We start from the raw sequence: 17541 nt of genomic DNA on the forward strand, positions 1-17541 counted from the left end.
AACCATGAGAATGACTAAAACACTTTTTGAGCAGGTGGAAGAATAAAAGGCCTTGAATTTATATTTTGTGACACCTCGTGCATTGAGAAGTCACTTATCTAGCCATCTGAACTATCGGATCACAGATGAGAACAGAAAACAGGCCCAAAACTAAGGATCCCCGTCACAAATGTCATGAAGGCCGTTCTCAGAAAGCTTGGGTCTTCCCGCAAGACCTCAGCACTCCCATTTTAGAGACAGTTCTAACTTATGGGGTGATCTGGTTTCCAGCTCTTAGGAAATTGGAAACAGAATAATTAGAAGAAAGAAGACAATTTGTAGAGGTAGATATACTGAAAATAAATTTTTTCACAGAAAGAGGACAAAGAAAAAACATAAAAAGCAGATAAAGTAAGTCAAAAAGTATAATAGATAGGGACATCCCTCTACTATAGGGACACAATCCTGCACTAAACCACAGTAGTTTCTGTGGATATCAAGTAACAGTTGATATATGTAATAATGACCGTTGTTGATTTAGCAAGATGATCCATCATCTTCAGAAGGGTATCATCATAACTCAGATTCTAGAGCCGAGATGCTTCGGTTCAAATCCTGGCTCAGCCACTTATTAACTGTGTGACCTTAGGCAAGTCACTTAATATCTCTGTGCTTCAAATTTTCTCATTTGGAAATGGAGATAATAATAGTATTTACCTTATGGAATGGTTGTGAGGATTAAATAAGTTAATGTATGTAAAACCTTTAGAACTCTGGGACATAACCTTATTATTTAGTACATTTTGTTTAAAAAGACAGAAAGGACAAAATACATTGTCAAATAAAACTATTAATAAATGCCAAGAGAAAAACTGAAGGTGTTTAATGAATTGAATTTGAAATAATGGTCGAAGTTTGTGCTCTATTTTTATACAAAAAAAAAAAAAACGCTTGTAGAGACAACTATGTTTTGTTGTGTTTTTTTTTTTTGAGGAAGATTAGCCCTGAGCTAATGTTTACTGCCAATCCTCCTCTTTTTGCTGAGGAAGAGTGGCCCTGAGCTAACATCTGTGCCCATCTTCCTCTATTTTATATGTGGGATGCCTGCAGCAGCATGACTTGGTAAGCAGTGTGCAGGTCTGTGCCTGTGATCCAAACTAGCAAACCCTGGGCCACCAAAGTGGAGCATACAGACTTAACCGCTATGCCACCAGGCCGACCCTGAGACAAAATTTTTAATTATTTAAAAATAAATAGTTTGAAGTAGTTTTTCTTGCTTGCTTAAGGAAGAACACCCTGAGCTAACATCTGTGCCAATCTTCCTCTACCTTTTTGTATGTGGGTCGCCACCACAGCATAGCTGCTGCCGAGTGGTGTAGGTCCATGCCTGGGAACCAGACCTGGGCTGCTGAAGCGGAGTGTGCTGATCTTAATCACTAGGCCATGGGACTGGTCCCCTGAAGCTGTATATTTTAAGGTATGCTAGGAAAAGACCTTCTCCACAAACAGCTCACATAATGTCTGTTTTATGAAGACCCAGTTTTGAATAATATGCAAACATCAGGACAGAATCAGAGAACTTAAAATCTGGTAAGGGTCAAGAATGATGTCAAAAGGTCTATTTGTTACTTCTTTTAATCGTCCTAACAGCTCTGTGAGGTAGGCAGCACATGTCATACCTCTGTTTTACAGAGGGCAAATAAGTTTCAGATGTTGAAAAGTAAGGCTCAAGTTTAAACAGCTAATTTTATAAGAAATGACCTTATTTGATTCTCAGTTTTCTCACTTATGAAATGGTGACAATAATATCCACTTCTCAAAGTGTGTTAGGATTAAGTACTATATCACGTGCAAAGTCCTTTCCACCTCTTCTCCCATTACCTTCCTCCTGACATATTTCATTTGAAACGATCTCCTGATGTGCCCAGCCTCCAGCGGTGTTTGTTTTTTTAACCTGCTGATTTTGCCTTCATTTATTTGCAGTCTAGTAGATCAATTGGTCTTTCCAAAGAAAATTAATATGGATATATTAAATATATATATGACAATTATTGCCAGTAAATAGAGGTATTCAATTTCTAGGAACTCAGTATTCAGCGTAGAAACCTATACTACTTTACACAGCAAATTACTTAAGATGACCTTTTCTCTTTGGAGTTGTACTAACTATAGCACTAGATAAGATTAATTAAAATTTTTCCTTAACAAGTATGGTATTCCATTCCCCATTTGCCAACTAATGAAAATTATGACAATGTTTTTAGTTCTACTCTAGCGCTTTCACAGTAATCCTGACTGGCTCTCCCGACCGGCTGCAGTGAATTTCTGGTTCTCCTTCAGAGGTACTAAGCCAGGACAGTCTTCTTGCCCCTGCACAGCCTGTTCCCTCTGCTTGGAATGCCCTGCTCCCTTTTCTACCTAGCAAATGCCTTCAAGTGCCAGCTTAAATGTCACCTCAGCTATGAAGTCTTTCCTGACTCCTCTAAAATCTTGAGTCAAGAATAATTTTGAAGTACTGTTTATTCAAATATTTTATTTTGTTACCCCATTTCTGAAAAGCGTCATCAGCCTCCATCTAACTTCTGCTTTTCTTAAGTTCTCTGGAAGGCTTCCATGTATTCTTACTGACTCAGTGAAAATGAGCTGACTCAATAAAAAGGTGATGAGATTCTAGAAAGAGCTGGCTGACTGGCTGGCTGGCTGACTGGCTGGCTGAAAAACCAGCCAGCAAGAAGTTTGGACTATATTAGCCTTTAGTGGGTTAGCTTTGCTCCCTTTAAAGGAGACTAAAAGAAGGAAAGTGGATGAGAAAGAAAGAGCTTCTGAATTCTCTTACTGACATTGCTTTAAGTGAATACGCCTTTTCATGTTCATGTTATTAGTGATGATGGCACTAAGGTGTGTGGTCCTTTAAGAAGTTTATTTATGTCGGGTAATCATTTATGCTGCTCACCAAATGTTTCCAGCCCTCCCCTGTCTAGGCACATGATAGGATTGTGTTTCCATGGCCTGGGGTAGGCCATGTGAGAGTGACTCAGGCCAATGAGCTGTGAGCAGAAGTGACGTATATCACTTCCAGGCTGAAATAGCCAACTGTCTGTGCAACAGTAGCAGAGCTCTCTCTCCCTTTACCATGGCAACCAGCTACTTCCAAAGATGATCCATCATCCTGGGTCCTGGAGTGAGAAGATATGGCGCCAACCTAGCCAACCTTTGTTGACCTGTAGCATAAGTGAGAAATCAACTTTTCTCCCCCACATTTTATTGTGAAAATGTTGAAATATACAGAAAAGCCGAAAGAACTATACAGTGAACATCCACATATCCATCACCTGATTTCACAGTTAACATTTCGCTATATTTGCTTTATCACTGATCTGTTTATCCATCCTCCTATGCTGTATCAATCTATCTTTTTTATTTATTTATTGTTTTGGATGAATGAGAAACTATTGTAAAACACTGCTAAGATTTAGGATTGTTTATTACTAACACATAACTTAAACTTTCCCAATCTACATATCTGGGGAGCCCTGCCAGCGCCTCTCCTTTTCTGCTGAGGGTCCTAAAATGGAACTACTCCAAAAAGAAAAAAGGAACTGTTTTAAGTTAGTTCTAAGATATCATTTCCTGCCAGGGAAAATTTAAAGTCATGAGATGAATTAGGAGACAGATTAAATCTTTTTTTTTTCTTTCATGGGCTTAAAAAATAAGATAAACTCTGTCTGAAATAGTTTAAGTGGAGCTCTGTTTGGAGGCAGAGGGATGGATTAAACGGGGAAAGGAAAGGAAAAAATCACATTCATTGAGTGCCTGTTGTGTGGCAGTCATTTTATATCCACTACCTTGTTAAACCTTCCAAACCACCCTATAAAGCATAGAGGATTTCCATTGTTAAAATGAAGATATTAAGCTCAGAGAGGTTAGGCTACCTGCCCAAGGTTGCACAGCTAGTGTGAAGAGGCACAATGAAAACCCAAATGACTCCAACACACTTACCCTTCTCTACAAGTCTACGAACGCCTGGTCTCTGTACAGCCCCAGGAGCTGATGTTTCTCTCCCACTGAAAATCAGGCAGTTCCTAAAAATGGCATGGCCCATGAGGTAACAACAGTGTTAGTGGCAACCTCCCTCATTGTTTGAAGCAGAATTTTAAATGTCAAACTTATTTGACAAGAATATTTTTTGAATGTTCTGAAAAGTTCATCAAACCCATTAAACAGAGGAACATTGTGAATTTCCCAAAGCCGAAACAGTTGGTTTCTCCTCTGCCTTTATCAGTCACTTCCTCTGACAAAAAAACACGTACATACTAAAATACTAATATTTTTTCATTTTTTCAGCTCAAAGCCCAGTTGGAATCTTGATTTTCTCTCAGTTTAGTCTTCAGGCTTCTATTTTGTTGTGGAGTACATATGTGTGTATGTTTGTGTGCACACATGCTGTGTACTTATTTCTCCAAGTCTAGATGATTACACCTTGAAATTGAATGACTATGACCACACTGAGCATTTATGTTCAGAAGTTTCATGGCTGCAGTCTAATGATTTTGGATTCATGTTCGTTACACCCAAAAGCATGGATATGATGGATGTAACTTTACGTCCTCAGGTTCCCATGCAGGACAGAGATGTTTCTCCTGAGCTAGGTAGCTCTTGCTTGCCTGAGTAGAACAGAATAGCCAGCCAACTTGCCTGGGAAGACAACCTAAGAACCCACTTAGGACTTGGGATCATGGAAATTTGTCCTTACCCTGTACCTGGAATCCAACCCAAAATGACAAGTTCCTTCAAATATTGAACACTGTCTTTCTCAACTTTTCTATAGAGCTTAACTTTTCCATAATGATTTTTATGATATTCAGCCTTTAAAATAAAGCTTGGAAATACTTGAGGGGCAGCGAGAGGGAGTTTCCTGGGGAGATGGAAGTGTTCTGTATCCTGATAGTGGTGGCGGTTGCAGGAATCTATACGTGTGTTAAAACTCATAGAACTGTACACATCCACACACAGAGTTAATTTTATTGTATGTTTGTTTCTTAAAAAAACCAGTAAGACATAAATGCGAAGTGGTCTATGAGGCAAGAAATCAAGCTATCAGGGTCAGACCATCTCCACAAAGCATCAGGGACTCCTTCCAGAGAGGCAGACCCCTGAACAGACTTCCCCAGGGGGAGCTGCCAAGGTGGCTCTGTCCTCTTACCTCAGGTATATAAATCCTTCCAGAAAACTCACAAGAGTCAAATATTCCTCATAAACCATCTGAGAAGAGTTCAGTGTCTTCCTCAGATGACCTGCTTTGGATAGATATGCGTCTTGCTTTGGCCTTGTAGTGATGTCTCGATTGAGTCTGGAATGATGAAGCTGAAGAATGGGCACGCTCAGGAGACCATGACTGAGAAGGCAGAACCTAGCAAAGATGGAGTCAGAGAAGTGCCTAAAGCAGAAACTGGGTTAATTCAACTGGGTTAGCATCATTGGGTCTGAGGAAGTCAGCGTCTGTAGAGCTGAGAGGGGGTTTACCAGAAGAAAAGTCACAGGAATGAAGAGTCAGGGCAAGTCCAGACAGATCCATGCAGCTAAGGTCAGAGACCCTGGACCTCTGGGAGACCTGGTGCTCTGCACCCCGTGGACATCTATTCCTAAAGTTGCTGCCTTCTGAACCAGAGTCTAACCCACGTTTACCACCGTCTTTGCAAGATCCCTTCAGTTAGTTTCTAGAGTCTCTGCTTTGGTCAGTGTGGTCCTTGCAGTCCTGCATTATCTAAAACCTGGGAATCTTTCTGGAGTTTGTCTATCTTGGGAGGGAAATTTGTCTGAGCAGACTTGAAGGCAGAGGTGGGAGCCACCTGCTGAAGACACCAGTGAGCATGTGGCAGGGTGGGCGGGGAGAGTGAGACAGAACAGAGGGGAGGGGGCTGGGAGCAATCCCACTCGCTGCCTCCTGCCTGCATCTGGGGCCCCCGGAGCTGCTCTTAAGCAATGCCTTGCTAATGAGTTGGCGTGAACTTGTGCTTGTTCCTCCCTCAGGGAACAAGGGAAGACAGGCTTAAAACTGCTACAAATCTTGGAGCACATCCAAAGAGAAGCTTAACACAAATGCAACGTATTAATGCAAACAGCTAGGGCCTGGCTAAATAGTGACTATTGTTTTTGTGTGTGTATGTGCGTGTGTAAGGAAGATTCGCCCTGAGCTAACATCCGTTGCCAATCCTCCTCTCTTTTTTTGCTTGTTTGTTTGAGGAAGATTAGCCCTGAGCTAACATCTGTGCCAATCTTCCTCTACCTTTTATTTGGGACACCTCCACAGCATGGCTAATGAGTGGAGAAGGCCTGCACCCGGGATCTGAACCTGCCACCCCGGGCTGCTGAAGTGGAGCACGCAGAACTTTAACCACTTGGTGGGGCCGGCCCCCTGAATGGTGACTATTCTAACAAAACAAACACATGGGAGTTGACGACAATCGTTCTGAAAAAGAGCCAGCCCAGCCCTTGTACAGAGAGCCCTTGTACACTTCTTCAGTCTTCACAGAATTCGCTTCACTGTGGCTTTCTCGACTTAGGCTGGTATCTATTTATTCTCAGCAGTGCCAAGAACAGTCACCTCGAGGGATCTCTTATGGGCGTGAGCACACTCTGCGATGTATGCTGTGTTGAGGAACAAATGTTCTTTGCTTTTTTTTGGATTATTTGCTTTGCCTTCTAGGGGAGGACTTCTCCCAGGCTGTCGGAAGTATCTGGGAGGCTTGTTAAAGGACAGATTCCTGAGCTCCACCTTTTCAGACCTGCCAAATGAGGGGGACTCTCTGAGAGTAAATCCAAAGCAGCTGCATTTTAATAAGCACCTCAGATGATCTTTGTCACTGTAGAGTTTGGAAACCACTGCCGTTAGGGTCTATTCACTATAATCCTTCTCTTTAATGTTCATTTACTCATTTAACAAACATTGACGTGCCAGCTACTCTGTGGAACAGAAAATGGTGAGGGTACTACAAGAAGTATTCAAATTGCTCATAGCCAAACAATTACAACAAAATATGGTAAATGCTATAGTAGAAGGAGATATAAAATACCTGAAAGAACAGAGGAGGGGCCTGCAGGAGCTGGAGGCAGCTCTATAGGTGATATCTGAACTGCATCTTGACAAACAAATAGAATCTAATCAGGAAGACAAGAGAAAGCACATTTCAGGCTAGAGAAGGAATTGCAGAGTATGGCATACAAAAGCGTATGATCCACTCTGGAAGAAAGGATTCTGTGTGGCTGAAGCACAGGGAATAGTGGAGGAGGAAAGAGTCAGGGGGTGGGGCCAGACTCTGAGGAGCCTTGCATACGTGCAAGTGGTTTAGGCTTTGCTCTATGGAAAGTGGGAGCTGGAGGAACGTTTTAAGAATAAAATGAGGGGCCGGCCCAGTGGTGCAGCAGTTAAGTGTGCATGTTCTGCTTTAGCGGCCCGGGGTTCACTGGTTTGGATACTGGGTGCAGACATGGCACTGTTTGGCAAGCCATGCTGTGGTAGGCGTCCCACATATAAAGTAGAGGAAGATGGGCATGAATGTTAGCTCAGAGCCAGTCTTCTTCAGCTGAAAAAGGAGGATTGGCAGCAGATGTTAGCTAAGAGCTAATCTTCCTCAAAAAAAAAAAGAAAAAGAATAAAATGACAGAATGATATGTGCGTTATAGAGTGATCCCTGTTGGCAGTTTAGAGTCAGGGAGAGGATCAGAAGCATCTGCAATAGTGAGGAGCTAGGAGGCTAAACCCAGACAGTGGCACGTGGGGGCAGTAAAGTCTGCACGGGAGCAAGAAAGGGAGCAAGAGGGGTCTTGGAGGTGGAGTTAAGGGTCTGTGAGTCGTCAGGAGCAGAGGCGGCATGGTGGCAAACTGCGCACGGCCAGCTTGGGCCACAGATGGAGAAGTAGAGGGACTATTGCTCACGTAGGAAATGAGGTCGGTGCAGATTCGGCAGGGGAAGTAATAATGGCTAGTCTGAGTCAAGAACCTCATCCAACAGAAGGCATTTTTCAATGCCCACATAACTCTTCCAGCTCAGAATTTGAAAGCTGACATGAGGTTTGAGCTTATGAGCAAATCATAGTGTCTGGGCCCATTAGTGATCGTTTCTACTGTGCTAGGGAACAGTTTAAAGATAACTGTTAAGTGAAAAAACATCACCCCATAGTGTGTAGTATGATTCCATTTGTGTTTTTAAAAACTAAGTGCAGTGAGAGACAGGTTGAGGGAGAGACAGAGACAGAGAGACTGAGAGAATGAGAGACAGAGACACCGAGAGAATGAGAGAGAGGGAGAAAGAGAGACAGAAAGGTTGAGATTTGAAGGAAATGCAGAGCAAAGGCCGGTTACTATTAATAAGGAAGAGAAGCGGGATGAGAGAGCGAAAGGAAGGACCTTTGATAATCTGAATTTTTGTGCATTTTTAAACTATTTTAACAGTGAGTTTTATTGATGCATGCTTTTGTTACTGTAATTTTTGAAAAGATGCTTACACATCTTCTTGGCTGCCACTAGGTGGTACTAGTGGAAGGACACATTGGCCAGCATTTAAGCTTCCCGTGTTCACCCGTAACACCTGCACGTGGGTGTAACTTCCTACCTTTAAAGGGTGAAACAAATTAATTCACCAATTATTATTAGCATGTGTTCCCAGAGCTTAGGGCTCAAGGCCCCCAGACTACTCTTTTATTCCCCTTTGGATATGAGATATAGTTTTTCTATCTAATTTGTATTAAAATATTTTCAAGTAAAAAACACGTTTTTTCCACATCAGTCTAAGTTGTACACAGTTTGGTTCACATATATTCAGAATAATCTCAAGATCTCCATTTTACAATAATATTCCCAAACCAAATCTTCATCAGATGCATAAAAATAATTGAACTCTTCTCTGTGACAGCACTGTTCACCCAAGGGTGCCTAATTCCAAGACCAGGCCTTTTTTTTCCATCCACTTACCCTAAATTCTCTTGGTCAGTCAACTTCTTCCATCTCCGCAACTGGTGTGGGCAGGAGACAGAAATGTTACCACTTATCCCCTCCCCACAACCCCTGACAATGCAGCATTTGTGATTTCTTTCTGGAGGCTTTTTCCCTTTTAAGCAGGGCTTATCTCCTCTCACATCAAGGAGTGGTCTGAACTGGCTAATGTTGTGTCCTGCGGTCTAAAACAATGTTTCATTCCAAACCAAGTACCTGAGGTTCCCAAGCCCGGAGTTAACATAGCCTAGAGGATGCCATGAAAACACTCATGTGCTCTCTTCAGAACACCGATGAGGCCAGCCTGGCACACACACAGCCACTCAGTCCCAAAGGGTGCAAAGCCAAGAGGTGTCTGGAGCGGCTCTGGCTCGGCTAAGGCATGCTCCTCGTGGTAATCTCCACTGGACATGGCATGATTTTTCACTTTCTTACCCCCCGCCCCCCACCCTTCCAGTAGGGGCAGTGTGCTGAGTTAGCCTTTGGATCAAACCCAAGAAAAAACTGACCAAGTTTACAGAGTTCTACTTGACACTCCCTGCATGGCCAGTTGAAATACCAGAGGAGAGAGTCCGGAACATTCCATGCCAAGGGCATTAGATATTAAATGGATATCTGCCACTATCCATCATTAATGATAAAGACTACTATTTATTTGCGCTCTTGCTATTTGCCAAGCCCCGTGCTAAATACTTCATATATTTTATCTTATTTGATTTCCTCAACCACCCTGTAAAGGAGCATTATTGCACCCATTTTACAGATATGAAAACAGAGACTTGGAAATGTTCAAGTGACAGGCTCAGGTTTATCTATTTTCAAAGCTTGTCTTCTTAATCCCTATCCTATTCTGAAGATAGCTAAGGGCTCTGATTGTTCAGAGATCCATTTACACCCCATTTAATAGATTACTGAGGACCTCGACTGCTCCCCCTTACCCCTTAGTTCATATCCTTTCCAAAGGGGTAAGAAAAGTTCAAGGCAAGAAAGTGAACGTAAATTATCCATTGCTTTGCACTGACATTTAGAATTATACATTTTTTTAAAGACAAGAACTATGCTTTCCAGTTACTTTTCCGTCCCCTCAGCACCTCCCATGATGTTCCACCCATGACGGTTTCTCAGCATGTGTTGCTTCAGTGACTGGCTGGCCTCTTGCTCACATTTAGGGCCAAGAAGATTAGTGACGGAATAGAACTCAAGGTTTGTGATTTTCTGTGGGTCAAGATTATTTTTACCATCTGTTTCCCCTTTCCATGAATCCTTGCAAATCAAATATAAATTGGTTTCCAAATTGAAATATTTCTTCTAATTTTTTTCGATGAGTCTAATTTTATTATTTTAAGAAAAACTAATCAAGCACGGTTAGTTGAAAGTATAAACAAGAATAACTCCATCACAACCTTCCCTTCTCCAGAACTCAGAGCTGGAGCTTGTTTTCACGATCTAATTAGGCAGGGACTTCTGTGACTTAATTTAAAAGCCTGAATTATAATCACCTTGCTTTTTTTTCAAAACAGTTTTCTTCTCTGCTACCTCTGGATGAACCTGGCTCTGCTTCTCCAAATTCAACGATGTCAGGTCAGCAGGGAGCAAATTCGAGACTGTACAATTCCCATCAGATATTAGCTGGGGAGATCTTTTCATCCCCCAGGTTTAAGTTCAATTCTAAAGGGGATGTTTTCTTCTCAACAGATGTGGTTATCTCTCATTAACAGTAACGGGTGTTTCGCGTGAACGCGCACAAGACTCTATACCCCTAAGATTTTCCCAAGCATCAATTTCACGAGGCCAAAGTAAACACATTTTTGCTTTTTGGCTCCACCCTCCTCTGCGTTTGCATAAATGTTGATACCTGAATAAGACTCTAAGTTATGAAAGGCCAACACGTGGTTTCTGCATATGTCAACCAAAGGACGTGGCTTTAAAAACGGGTTCCTGTCTTCTCTGTTTAATTCTTGGCCTGTCAAGCCATTGTAACCATATGAGGGAGGCAAGGAGACATTTCTGAATGGTTTTTTTCTGCCCAGATGTCATGCTGTGCCAGTGAACGAGATATGCCCAGGACTGCATTAATGTCCTATTCTGAAATGTTTGTCTCCTGGTCTACCTCCAGTTGATTCAATCAGTATTGGATACTCTTGAAATCACGAAGTGAAAAACAGGCATGAAAAAAGAGCGACTAAAATATGAATAACAAACTGTTCAAGGCGAGACAGCCAGTCATAAGGGCTGGCTCCACTCGCCTGAGAGGTGTGTTGCCAACACCAAATAAGCCGAAATAAGAGGCAGCCTTGTTTGTATAGTACTTAGTAGGCCCCAGAGGGAAAAGGGACAGCTCAATGAAACAATCTTGCCTAATTTTTTTCTTAGCTTCTTCACTCTATTTCATGTAAGTCATGATTCAGAAAGGTCTCTAAAACGTGATGGCTTTAAGAACACTAGTCTGCCACGGCTCTTAAAATGTGTGTTAACAGCTTTTAATCTTGTTGTATATATAGTTATCAATAGCAGCAGTGGCACTTAGCATGTATTTCAACTCAGTAATTTCTGCATATGAAGAGTTTAATAAAAAAGAATGAGAAATGATATGGTTGAGAGTAAGATGAAGACTCTTTCATTTCCCCTGAAATTATTTTTAAGAACATAAACAACTTACCTCCTTCTTTGCCGGTCTTAACCTATAAAACACAAAAAGTCAAGTTGTGGTTATCTTTCATGACTGTTGGCCTCAATTTCTGTCTCAGGAGACAATATAAAGCGGTTCAACTGGTTTTGTCTTGTTTGAGAAACTAAAATTAAAATCTCAGGAGTTATTTATTTTAACCCAGAAACAGGAAAGAAGGAGGTCCATCAGAAAAAGTCATAAAGACAGTTTTCCAAATGCGTAGACCTTTTTAATTTAGTAACAATCTAAAAAAAAAAAAAGGTTTTTTTTTTAAAGACTTTCTAAATGTGTTTTTTTAAATATCTTTCTCTAGTTGCAACTGGACACTTTAGGTTTTATTCTCATCTTCCAGCTACTGGCATGACATAATCTACTCTAGGGAATGACTGCCTAAATTACTAGATCCTTAAATATTCTAGTGGAAAACATTTGCAAGGCTCATTCTCAAAAGCACACTGCAGTGCCGCGAAGTTGACACCTATCTCATAAGACCAAATTCAATTCTATTTTTCTATATTATAGCCAACAATTTCAAGGTGTTATTTTAAACATCACAATTCCAAAAGCATGACAGAAAAGAGTTCCATGGATGCTATATAAGCCAATTTTGCAGTGTGTTTTGGGAAAAAAACTACCCAGTAATTGTGAATTCTGTTTTTCATACTACCCAATAGTGATAGTCAAGCAGCCTCTAGCATTTATTCTTGGCTAGGATAAGTGACTTTTTAGGAAATAAAATTTGGACAAATGTATGTTATGCTGGCTCTTGACACATTCATTCTCTCTCTGTTTTTTAAAAATCATAAATCAGACCCCAGCTGTCAAATTTTCAGCTTTTGAAGAAGAAATAGCACTACGTGTTTACTTACCAAAGTTAACTGAGTTGAAGTCATCACAGCTAATTCTGGCTCATTCCTGGGATTCTTCTAATTACAAATTACTTGCTTAAATGAGTAAATGTGCTATATTAACTGAATGCTTGAATGAGTAAAGTTGTTTATACATTGTGTTACCCATTATACAACATTCTATACTAGGCACTGGTCAGTCTATAACTGGGAGGGGTATTGTGTTTCAGCCAATGTCTTTACTGAGTGCCCGCTACACATTAAATGGTTAAGACAGAGGAGATTACAAAATATTCTCTGGATTACTTCACAAATTACAGTTGTTGAGACAAAAATGTAAAAGTAAAACTACAATAAACAAGAGAATCACTTATCTGATAAGGAGAAAATTTAATCCACTTACAGGAACAATTTGAAGCTTACTCAGTAAATTTAGATCTCAGAGATTGAGGTGTTAGCATTACCAACAAATCATTTGTGATTGCAGGTCCTGGAAACAAATAGCTAACATTTTTGAGAGTCTCAGTAGGGCACACAAACCACTCCCCCACAATCTATGAATCTAAAAAGAAGCAGAAATATTTTTATACGTGAGGAATGAGTCTCTTCATAACTTGTAAACACAGAGGGCTCCGATTCCACCCTGCTAGGTTCCCTGGTCTAGCTCAGCAACTTCTCCCACACATCCCCAGCGTCAGTTTCTTGGTCTTCTGGAATCTTCGTCTCCCTGCCTGGTAAAAGGGGAGGAGAAGTAATCATGCTTTCACCACAGGGGTGTTGGTAAAAATTAATTAGTATTTATAATGTGCTACATTAAGGTCCTTAGGCGATTCATGACTTAGAACTTACATGGCACTCGATCGTTCCTTAAAGTTTTTAAAACAGTCCTTGTTTTCCAACTCAGGCGAAAAAAAAAACCACACACAATCTTTACACTTCAAACAGTAGAATTAAGCGTAGGAACATTTTGGCTTTCCTAGGAACACTTATTTTCCTGAGGTGAAAATATTAGCACATTACAAAAGCGTATTTCCTCAGCATTTGATTCTGAATTGAGCAGTTTTCATTTATAGTTGATAAAAGCCAAACGAAGAAGGTTTTAGAAAAGCCATTTTAAAAGCTTATTCTGCCATCTTTGGTGGTGTTTTCAACTAGTCCCCATTGAAGGGAAATTGGTTCATCTATTTTACAATTATTTAATTCCGGCACTTAAAAGAAACCCAAGAGGTCATTTGGTCGATGTCTCCTGCCTGCAGTAACAGTATTGAGCACCTACTCAGAAAACCAACATTCTCAAATTATAAGTGCAGAAACTGGGGCTCAGTGAGCTCAAGTAACAAAGCAGGGACCTAACCCACACCATTGGACTCCACAGTCCATTCTCTTCCCACCACCTCAGACAGACACCTCCAAGAAGTAGTACCTGAAGCTGACCTGCCCAGCACAGCAAGCCCTTTCTTCTCCTCTTTGTCCCTATCCTCTCTCTGAGCTTAAAAATTAAACTAAAATATTCTAATAGAACTTCTGTCCTAGCTCCAGAGAGCTCAGGAGCACCTTCAAATGATACTTCAGTTATTTTGAAGGATAGGTAGTTTAAAATCACTTTAAAAAGACACATTTTATTGAAGAAACAAAACCTATGTATATCCTTTTTTGAGAATTGACTTACTTCATTCAGTCTTAGCAATTTTTTATATCAAGTTAAAATGCATATTATATTATCAGAACCTTTTAAACTTTGTACTGAAGTATAATGTACATACAGAAATTAAGTATACTTATTTTTTGAAATGTGAAAATCGATCCCATCTTCATCTTGTAATAAGATAAGATGTCATTTCACATCTCAGAGAAAGGTACTATATGAAATAATGAACTCTAAAAAGGTATAAATTAGCTCTTAGCACATCTAAGAATGCTTTGAAAGGTTAAGCTCATTATTTAAATTAAGGTATGATTGGTACAGTATTTTTATCATTGTTGTTATCTTTTTTTTTTTAAGGATTGGCACCTGTGCTAACAACCATTGCCAAACTTTTTTTTTTTTTTTTCTGCTTTATTTCCCAACCCCCCCCCCCACCCCCACCCCCACCCCGGTACATAGTTGTATATCTTAGCTGCAGGTCCTTCTAGTTGTGGGATGTGGGACGCCCCCTCAGCGTGGCCTGACGAGCGGTGCCATGTCCGCACCCAGGATCGGAACCCTGGGCCACCGCAGCGGAACGCGTGAACGTGTGAACTTAACCACTCGGTCACGGAGCCGGCCCCATTATCATTTTAAATAATGGTATTTTCTTATGCCTTTGGGGAGCAGGCAAGTAAGATAAAAATAAGAAAAAATTTATAGGTGTCTCTGCACGCTATCACTATCTTTAAACAGTGATTGATAACCTATACCATGAATGACTATGTATAAGTTTTGTTCATACAGTTTACCTCCACGTAAACTGCACAAATCATCTTAATTGCCTATTACTGAAAAAATATGGCCTGAAAGTCAGAAGTACCTAAGAATTTGAATGGCAATTGAGAGAGATCATTCTTAAGTTGATATCCATCTTTGTCCTTTCATTTTGATTCATGTTCCTCTGTTTAACATTTACTGACAATTAAATGGATGGAGAAACCTTATCAAAATCACACCCCTGTTCTAAGCTGGTAAATATCAGACCCCCAACTGCAGAGGTTCTATGATGCTTGTGGTCTGGGAACACACATTTATTGAAAAATTACCAACAAGCATAGTCTTTTACTGTAGTTGATTGAACCCTTCTTACCTCTAGACAGTGAGTCAAATCAGGCCTACCTTTAACTTAGGGAGAAGGATATAGGCCATCAAATATCCTGCTCTATACTAAGGCTCAAATTAAACAAAAACGAAATAGCTACTCTGCACGCACCATGAAAGACTGACTTTGGTTTAATCCCTATTCTCAGTGTCTATTGTGGCAGGTACAAGAGCTGAACGGCCCTCTGGGTACCACGTCTCAGCTGTACAACTCCCTCCTGGTCATGGGGCTCTGGCACTAGTAATGGAAAACACCCTGGGAAGGTTCCCTGAGGAGCTGAATTCAGCTTTTGTCTGCCTGATGAAAAACATAATTCTTCTCCAATAATTCCCTTAGGGTTTTCCCTAGGGAGTACCATACAATGCTGAACTGACCCAACTTGAAGAACAAGTCAGCTGCATGAGACAGAAAACAATGTCGCACAAACTTACCAACTGAAACCTTAGTAATTTGAGTTTAATTTGCTGTCAGAAGTTTATTAATTATACTCTTATGGAACTGGAATCTGGCTGTAAGATTTCAAGGTAAAAAATCATATTTTTAGAGAGTATTTAATATAAACACAGGTATTAAAAAGATCATAAAAACTTTCTCGTTTAAGACCTTTGTTGAGAGTAACTTACTTATGAAATTTATTATAGTCCAATATAATGACCCATTTAAATCATTTTATTTTCTAACTGTTTTTCTTTAGAGTTGAAATTTTTATAGTTCTAGATCCCCAAAATTTTTATTTATGTGGAATATTTTTAAAGGTCTTCATTTTATAAACATTATAAGGTCCCAGGACTTAAGCAAAAAAATAAAATAAAATAAACAACCAATAAAAGAAGTTATAGAATGAGGGCTGGAGAGGAGTTAGAACTGGTCCGTTGGTCATATCATACATTTCTCCTGCCAAATCAGAGGAATTCTAGGTCAGAAGATAAAAAGCTATTCCAATTTCTCTAAAAGGCATACTGATACTTTCTGCCATGGTAAGAAAGTGTTTTCAGGTATCTAAAATTAATGATAGAGAATGAGCAGTCATTATCTACAAAGAAACATTGTATTTTTGGTATAATAAAACAAAAATTCATAAAGCAACTAAAAATAAGTACACAGAAAGTCTGTATAAATCTATTTCAGAGATGAAGTCTCTTGACTAATTCAAAAAGTATTGGTCTTTCCTCCCCTTCAAACACTTACCTGATTTCCTTTACTTATCTAGTTACATAACTGATTCTGTGACTTGTAAACAAACAGCCCCATGGCTCGACAGTTCTGGATCTGTGGGTTTGTACTGCTGTTTCTCTGTGGAGGTTGAGAGCTGCATAATGATTTATTCTTTCCCCGCCCCTGCCTTCTTTTCCTGTTTTGCTCCCTCTTTTTTTTGTCAAAGTAGGTTAAAAAAGAAAAATCCAAGAGAACTAAATGTGAAGACAAATCCTGGTGCTATAGGATGAGGCCACCAATTTAAACACCCTGGCCACAAGAAATGCACAATATGAGGGTCTCATACTCAGTCGAGTTCTCCATAGGGAGACTCCTATTATGTAGCATTTTTCAACATCCCCTGGACTCCTAACCATATGCTTTTGTATAAGGCAGCTTTGATTCCCATGATTTCCCACGCGTGAAACTCACAGCTTCAAAGAGAACTCTGCATGCAAAAGATACATGGGGGTGTAGTTCGGGAGGAGAATGGGGCTAGTAGGCAGAATGTGGGTGAGTTAACATTCCAGTCTGCGCTTTAATTCCAGTGCTACCTGTCACTGGTGTGCCCCAGATATAACAGTGACTGCTGGCAAATTAGAAGCTTTCTATTTTGGTGATTAGACCTAATCAATTACCTGGAATTATAACACACCTGATTCCATCATAGGGAAGTAGATTCCAGAATTGGTTGTTAGGTGGATTTGATTTATTTTTGATGGTGTAGATTAAGTACAATTTATACTATGGCATGGCATGTCATGCACTTACTGGCACTTTGTGTTGCTCAAAAATTCTTCAGGAAACATTTTCATTATGTAATAATTTAATCCAGATGAAGTAAATGTGAATAAATTAAGCATTTTGGGTTTTTCAAAATCTAGAAAATTATGTGGTCTTATGTGAAGAAAGATGACAGAGCCTTTAAATACCTTCAACGGTTACATGAAATTTTAACTAATTCTCCTTTTGTTTGCTATTTTAGGAGACTTTTATTTTTAAATATTTTTAAAATTGTTTTTTCTCCTATTTATCACCGATTCTTCTTTCAGTCTGGGTGTTGTAAAGTAT

At 40.0% G+C, this 17541-nt stretch overlaps 1 long non-coding RNA gene across 9 annotated transcripts; it reads right to left on the reverse strand.

The window, feature by feature from the left end:
- Positions 1–2565: 2565 nt before the first annotated feature.
- Positions 2566–16577, reverse strand: LOC111768073 (uncharacterized). 9 transcript variants are annotated; one of them, XR_011426402.1, is made up of 4 exons: positions 16465–16577; positions 12509–13218; positions 11631–11652; positions 2566–8991 (listed from the first exon to the last, which is right to left on the reverse strand). It is a non-coding gene; the product is annotated as an uncharacterized lncRNA (long non-coding RNA). The 9 variants fall into 9 exon arrangements; XR_011426400.1 differs by having other exon boundaries at positions 2566–7137; positions 8951–8991; positions 11631–13218; XR_011426399.1 differs by having other exon boundaries at positions 2566–5389; positions 7053–7137; positions 8951–13218.
- Positions 16578–17541: the final 964 nt, after the last annotated feature.

This window comes from Equus caballus, chromosome 15, assembly GCF_041296265.1.
Source record: "Equus caballus isolate H_3958 breed thoroughbred chromosome 15, TB-T2T, whole genome shotgun sequence".
NCBI lineage: Eukaryota > Metazoa > Chordata > Mammalia > Perissodactyla > Equidae > Equus > Equus caballus.